This window comes from Muscardinus avellanarius (assembly GCF_963383645.1).
Source record: "Muscardinus avellanarius genome assembly, chromosome: 15".
In the NCBI taxonomy this organism is placed as follows: domain Eukaryota; kingdom Metazoa; phylum Chordata; class Mammalia; order Rodentia; family Gliridae; genus Muscardinus; species Muscardinus avellanarius.
This window is the reverse complement of record NC_137801.1, coordinates 59,370,209-59,378,363: the sequence shown is the minus strand read 5'-3', so window position 1 is coordinate 59,378,363 and position 8,155 is coordinate 59,370,209.

Sequence of the window (8,155 nt, the reverse complement as noted above, 5' to 3'; positions counted from 1 at the left end):
TTACAAGTGTGCGCCACCTCACCATGTTCCAGGTTCTTCTTTTCCCATTTTTCTACCATTTTTTTTTCTTATAGGAAGAGAGTTGGGTTATGAAATTGGAAAGGTTAAAACTTAGTCCTCCTCCTGAACACAGGCCTGACCAGCCAGAACCCATTTATCCGGCTAGAGAAGAAAAGTAGGAAAAAGGAGAATTCAGAAGCAGAAACCTGGCTTTGACTCTCAAACTCCCACGACCCTCTCCAGCAGGAGCCTCAGCAGCTCTCCTTGTTAGAGGAGCATCTGAGAACACCTTGCTCTAAGGGGAAAAGTGAATCCGAACTGTCTGGAGCCCAAGAGCCTCCCATTCTCCACATCAGAGGCAACATCGCCCTTGATCCCCCCGGGGAGAAGGCAGTTTACAGCCTCTCCATCACCCCATCCTCCCCTCCCCTCCCAACTCAGCCTGGTGCCCGTAACTCTGAACAGCTGACTCAAAGCAAGAGGGAAGATCTTTTCCACCCAAATTTGGTGCAGGATTATCATCACCTTCAGTCTTCTGAAGGATCCCATGTCACCCAACGATGAATCATTTTGTCATATTCAGTGTCGTATTTTCTTCACTTTGGGGATGAAGAAAAGTTATGATGTTTATTTTTTCACTTTTACTGAGCTGAAGATAATGAATTCCACCTATGGCCTATTTCTGAAATCCACCAATCAAAGGAAATTGTAAAGTTCACCATAGTAACAGCTCCGTGTCAGTGGCCTGCGTGAGAACCGCGCAGTGCCAGCGTCCCTGACCAATCGCGGGACAGAGGAATGTTACCATCTCATAGCAACCAATGGATCTGCATGGCAACATCAGTTGCTATATAAAAGAAAAATTAGAAACAATATTCTGTTAGGGTGAAATAAAGGTATTAAATGTTAAGTCATACTTGAGTCACAGTCGTGAGGACCTATCCTAAAATATCGACCTAAACATAGCTCAGATGGTACCTGCCAGATCCAAGCGTGCATGTGTGAGGAACACTTCCCCCGCCACCAAGTGGAACCACCTGTGGAGTGAGACTGTGTCCGTGGGGTAGACGGCTTCCACGCAGGGAGGGAGAGCGCCCTTTGAATAATTCCTCATCTGTTTCTTCCCCAAGCGGGGTGTGGTGGTGCACACCTTTAATTCCAGGATTTGAGAAGCTAAGAGAGGAGGATCTCAAATTCTAAGCCAACCTCAGCAATTTAGTGAGAGCCTCTACAATTTAGTGATACTTCTTTGTTTCAAAATAAAAAATAAAAGGGCTAGGGGTATAGCTAAGAGGTACAGTGCCTCTAGGTTAATCTTTTGTTTTGTTTTGATTTGATTTGTCTTGTTTTGCAGTACTGGGGATGGAACCCAGGGGCATTCTACCTTCGAGCTACACTCCCAGCCCCTATTTTTAGTCTTATTTTTTTTTTGAAACAGAGTCTCATTGAGTTGCGAGGGGCCTTGCTAAGTAGCTGAGGCTGTCCTCGAACCGCAATCCTCTGGTCTCTGACTCCCAAATGCTGGGATCACAAGCGTGCACCATCATACCCAGCTTCCTGGGTTAATCTTTAGCACCAAAAAGAAAAAAAAAAAAGTTTGCTCAATGTCATCTTCTTAGTGAAGTCTTTTCTGGCCAATTTTAAACTGAACTTTCTATGTTCACAGCCCCTCCCCTGTTCCCTGGCACTGTGGGCCCCTAGGACGATGCCTAGCACATAGTAAGTACTCAAGAGGGATCTGATGATGAATAGAGGAAGAGCTGATTTACAGCTAATCAGGCCAGAGAAGCTCATCTATTTATGCAGAGGCTCAAAGCCAGGACGTATCAGAGCCTAGACTTGAACCCAGATTTGCTGATGATTCCCCAAACTGTACTGTGCCTACTCTACCACACGATGCTTTCCTTTTCCACTTCCACCTCCTCTTTTTTTTTATTGTAGATTTATTTTTATTCAAAAAATTACTGTCTCAAGACATAAATACAAATCAGAAAGCAGTACAATTAGGGCAGTAGAATGTGGAGGACAACAGGTTAGAATCATATGTAAAACATTTTTAGCTCATTGAAAACAAAACTATAGCCAGGCGTGGTGGTGCACTCTTGGAATCCCCGCGCTTGGGAGGCTAAGACAGGAGGACCGCACGGGTTCGAAGCCAGCCTCAGCTACTTAGTGAGGCTCTCAGCAACTTAGTGAGACCCTGTTTCCAAATAAAATATAAAATAGGTCTGGGAGTATAGCCCGGAGGTAGAAAGCCTCTGAGTTCCACCCCCAGTACCACGAAAGAAAGAAAGAAAGAAAGAAAGAAAGAAAGAAAGAAAGAAAGAAAGAAAGAAAGAAAACAAAACTATAAGAACTGCTTTCACAAAGAACTCCTCACACCATGAAAGCATGGATTCCCTGGGAAGGGAAGAGGGACCACTGGGCTGGTGGGTCAGCTGGGGACACGACCTCACATGGCTGCGAAGGTGGGAGTGAGCTGGCCCTGAGTGGAGTGGCCCTTCTACAAGAGTCAGGAAGCGTGGCTGAGACCATGTCAATGTGGTTCTGCCAATGGCCTCCATTGGTGGTGACTCCTCTTCCCTTCCACAACACTTTTCTTGGGTGTAGCAACAATCTTTTTAACTATTTGGCGTTCTTTCCCCTGTGTTTGTTTGGCTCAAAACCAGGATTTTCATGGAATTTTTAGTCTGCAAGATGTTTCCTTGTTGTTCTTACTCGTTTGTTCTCGGTGGGTCTCAGAGTCGTATTAAGTGTATGTTGCATGACCAGCTAGATAAAATAGAAAAATTCAGTCACCAGATATGGTTTTAGGTCTGCGCAATGAATGCTTTGTTGTTGTTAGTGTTAACATAAGCTACCGAGCATTACAAGATGATGCAGAATAGTGCTTTTAAATTAAAATTGTATTGGAAATTGTCGGCAGTGGGCCTACATTCTCCACCCTCCATTCTCCAGTAATGGAGGATAAGGAGCGGAGGAGGAGATGGAGTGGGAAGGTCAGACCACCCAGAAACATCAGGGAGATGAATAAATCAAAGGCAGGAACACTGTATCAGCAGTGATTGGGAGATGCTAGTGTAGACACACAGAATCAACAATCTTGCTGGGTACCTTTGGAGACAATAAATAAATAAATAAATAAATAAATAAATAAATAAGCAATAATAATAGCTGCCCCCTTTTGAGCATTTACAATGTGGAAGACATTTTGCCAATTCACATAGTTTTAAGCTTCTCAACAACCCTAGAGAGAGGGATTGCCTCCCTCTGACAGAGAACACTCCAGGAACTTGAATGACCTGCTCAAGGTCATTCAACTACAAAGTGACACAGATGCTCTGTTCACCTCCGACCCTCGTTCTTACCTGTTACACCACACCTCCTCTCCTCACTAAGGATAATTCCTGCAACACAAATAAATATAGGGGGAGGCAGGAAGATCACAAGTTTGAGACAGCTTGGGCAACTTAGCAAGACACTGTCTCAAAATCAAAAGGGCTTGGAGGTAGAACACCCCTGAGTTCTATTAAGTAATAATAATAATAATCTAATTAATAATGATATTATTGTATAATATATAATGTAATAAAAGTGGTTGGAAATGTAGCTCAGGGGTAAAGCACCCCAGGTTCAATTCCCAAGAAAGGAAGGAAGAAAGGAAAAAGGAAGAGAGGGAGAGAGGAAGCTGGGGATGATGGCACACATCTGTAATCCCAGTACTTGAGAGGCTGGGAGAGGAGGATCACAGGTTTGAAACCAGCCTCAGCAACCTAGTGAGACCCTGTTTCCAATTAAAAATTAAAATAGGGCTGCGGTTGTATACTAGAGGTAGAAGGCCCCTGGGTCCCATCCCTAGTATAAGAAAGAAAGCAAGAAAGCAAGCAAGAAAAGAAGAAGGAGAGAGGGAGGGAAGGAAGGAAGGAAGGAAGGAAGGAAGGAAGGAAGGAAGGGAGGGAGAAAGAGCTGGGCGTGGTGGCACACACTTGTAATCCCAGTACTTGGGAGGCTGAGACAGGAACACAGGTTGGAAGCCAGCCTCAGCTACATAGTGAAACCCTGTTTCCAAATAAAATATAAAATAGGTCTGAAAGTATAGCCTAGAGGTAGAAAGCCTCTGGGTTTCATCCCAAGTACAGAGAGAGAGAGAGAGAGAGAGAGAGAGAGAGAGAGAGAGAGAGAGAGAGGAGAGGGAGACATCAGAAACATTTTTTAAAAATTTAAACCTCCTTAGTGAAGGTGCTGGTCCTTTGTAAGTGCTCAGGCTACCGTAGGAGGCCTGAAGGGACCTACCCACAGTCCCACTCCTTATCTCAAAGGCGACACCATCAATCTCTCCATTTCATGTCACAGAACTCACTCAGTACTGGCAGGAAAGGCAGTGCTCACTGAGGTTCTGCTCTAGAAATCTCTTCCCTGTTGAGAGAAAACTCACAAGCAAGATGCTTCGGTACAGGGAGGACTCCGGAGGGTCGGCTTCCTCACATGGGGCTGGGGACCAGGGGAAGCCCCAGAAGCCAATGCAGTGGGGCGCGTTGAGCCGACAGGGAGGGAGAGAGCCTGTGTTAAGCAGCTACCTTTCATCTGCATCACATTCCTTCCAGGATTTTGGCTTAGAAGCAAATCTAAATCTAAATGGGGCGGGGGCACCTCTTACGGATTCCTGAGTCAAAAAAAAAAAAAAAGTAAAAGAAAAAAGAAAAGAAAATCCAGCCTGAGTTGAGAGAGGATCATGAAGCCAGCATACCAACATACCACAGCATCTGGCCTCCTGACTTGGCGCAGGGTGGTCTCTACCTGGACTAACCACCTGGCTCCCTGGCCAGAGCAGCAGCTGTCTCTCCACTCAACGGAGGCTGTAGCTGTGGCACCTAATATCAGGACCACCTTTCAGCTCACTTCTGGGGTAGAAACAGATTTCAACTACTGCTACCACCTTTGCTGTGAGGCTCCCTTGATCGCACACCTGAATTCCCTCAGCATTTGCATGCGTGTATTCATCAATACCGTGAAAGGCAGTGTGGCCTAGTGCAAAGGGTCCTGGCATCACACAGGCAGGAGCTCAAATCCCAGCTCTGAGATTTGCTCGTTGTGAGACTTTTAGCAAGATGCTTCCCCTCTCTCCTGCCTTTGGTTCTGTCATTTTGTAAATGAACACAGGGATACTTTATCTTACAGAAGTTTTCGGTGAGGAATAAGCTATTAGTTTTGAGAAAGGGCCTTGTACAATGTCTGGAATATGGCAAGAATATTATTTTACGAGCTGGTTGCTATGGTGCCCACCTGTAATACCAGTACTTGGGAGACAGAGATAGGAGGATCACAGATTGAAAGACAGTCTCAACAACATAGCGTGACCCTCAAAAACTAAGCAAGGCCCTTTTTCTAAATAAAAAACTGGGGAATGGAGGTAGAGCTCAGAGGTAGAAAGCCCCTAGGTTCAATACCCAGAACCCGTAAAAATCATTATTTTGCTCACTTAGTATTTTAAAAGAAAAATATATAAGTAAATGAATCAAGAGACTGAGCAAGAGAGAAATGGATCTTTTACTGAACTATGCTAGTTACATATATATGTTTCAGGAAAGAACTGAATTACAGTCAACCCTGTCTTCAAAAAGGAGATGCCCTGTCCATCTCCAGGTTTTGGTAGAAGTCTGCCACCTTTCCTTCCAAACAGAGCATCAGGCTTGTTCTCAGCATACCCAAGGACCAAGCCTCTCGGCCAATGGCAATAGCAGATTTAGGCTGCACAGCTTCCCTTCCGACTCCGCGATGCTTTGCCTCCTCCCTCCACAGGCCTGGTTAAGGGCAGCAGCGTCTTTATCTCAGAAACCACAGGTCTTTCTTTTGTTGGCCTTTAAGTTCATAGCAAAAATATTTTAAAAATAAATTAAATTTTTGTATGATTAGGGTGCACATTCCATATATAAATACACGCACCCACCATAAAGTGGGTAAGAATAGTCCTTTGATAGAAAGAATCCCAATTTCACATGATATAAAGCAGAGCTTATGTTAGCCCTTCCCCTTCTTTTTTTCTTTTTCTTTTCTTTTTTTCCCCCCTGTACTGGTGATGGAACCCAGGGGCATTCTACCTCCGAGCTACATCCCCAACCCTATTATTTTGATACAGGGTCTCACTGAGTTCAGAAGGCCTCACTAAGTAGCTGAGGCTGTCTGTGAACCACGATCCTCCAGTCTCAGCCTCCCAAATGCTGGGATTACAAGCATGTGCCACCACGCCCGGCTGCTTCCCCTTCTTTTAAATGTCTGTGTAACAGAAGGAGAAGGTACATATGTTTCCTCTAATATGCCCAAACTAGGAAACACAAAGGATACCAGTGGGACTCCAGATAATGGAGGGGAAATACCAGCAAAGCTTGAATGGAAAGATAGGAGAGGAGGAAGGCTGATCTTGATTAATGAGGATCTACATCTGAACATGTGTAAAATTATGAATAAGACATGGTTAACCTGGACAACCATTGGTGGGAGGGGGGAAGGGAAAACGGGGCGGGGGGGGGAGAGGGCACCAAATATAGTTTAAATGTATACTATTTATGTTCAATAAAAAAATTGTTAAAAGAAAAAAAAATAAAATAAATGTCTGTGTAAATTATTTGGCACAGCCAGAGGGTAAATGAGATGTATGTCCTACAGTCAAGAGAAAAAGAAGCCAAGGCCTTCCATGGTACTGATATAAGTGTGTCTTTAGGGACGTGGGAGAGCATTATGGAGCCATTGTACTTGTTGTCCGCCTATTTCCAGAAAGTACCACCAAGCAGGGTGGGAGGGGCCATGCTAACCAGAAAGGCCCAGCTCCAGGAAGAAGCAGCGACTCAGAAAAGAGTAGAAAAGGAAAGCTGGGGACTGACGGGGCTTGGAGAAGCCTCTGCCAGGGCTCAGATGCCTGCATTCTGCCTGGGAACCCTGGCTGACTGCGGGTGTGGATGGTGCACAGAATAATACTGCCCAAGTAGCCCCTCAGCCACCTGTGGGCTGCTTGCCCCAGGTCCCCAGGAAGAGGGCTGTTAGGAGATGGAGGGCTGGTGCACATCTGTAACTTTAGTGACTTGGGAGGCTGAGCAGAAGGATCGCAAGTGTGAGGCCAGCCTCAGCAACTTAGCAAGACCCTGATTCAAAGTAAAAATAAATAAGTAAATAAATAAATGTTAGGTATGTGGTGTAGTGGTAGAACTGGATTCAATCCCAACTACCACACACACAAAAATACAAACAAACAAACAAACAAACAGAAAGAAAGAAGACTACTAGGAAGCACAGAAGACAAGCCCACTCATCTGGAATGCTAATGAAAGAATTAGAAAGACAGCTCACCCTCAATCAGTGCAGGTCTGCAGACAGCAGAGCAGAGGCGGCTTGGCATACAGCTCTAAGAACTCTCCCACGGAAGCTTCCAAGAGTATATACAAGACAGACTGCCCTGGACGCAGGCAGGAGGGGACCATGCTCTGGAGGGACCCCACCACCACCACCACAAACACAAAGAAGGAAATGTTTTAAAGAACACGTGGACAGTTTTGTTGCTCAAAATCTAACCTCAGAACACTGAGGCATAGCCCTAAACATCTGTTGTCCTGACTTACTTTCAGATCCCTTCAGACTCCTTGCATCCCAATGTCATCAGAGATCGCAGGGTTTGCAGCTGTGGACTTTGGAGATAGACCCTGCCTCGGAGGCAGGCGGGCTTGAGCAGCCAAAGTGCTCAAGGAGACAGTGACGCTGCCGCACCTTCCCTCTTACGTAACAAGAATGGGAAAGATGATCACGTTTTTAAATACTAATTTTTAGTAGTGCTCAGAAATCACTTCTTGCTTTTAAAAAAAATCCAACTTGTGGCTCAATAACATATTTGATACTGTAATTTGTTAGCTTGATTTAAAACATTTAAATAACTCCACTGATACTTTTGTCTCTTATCTCACACATGTTAGGGTGGTTCTGGGAATTGCAGCAGGACCCTGCCACAAAAAGGAACAGAGCAAGGCACTCCTGGCACTGATTCTGCTACTCGGGGATTGTTACCAGACCATCTGTTATGCAACCCTTGTATGTTCTCTCCCAGAGGGAGTGGCCTGAAGAGACCAAGGTTACCAAACAGTGAAACCCAAATTATCATATTTGGCAATGT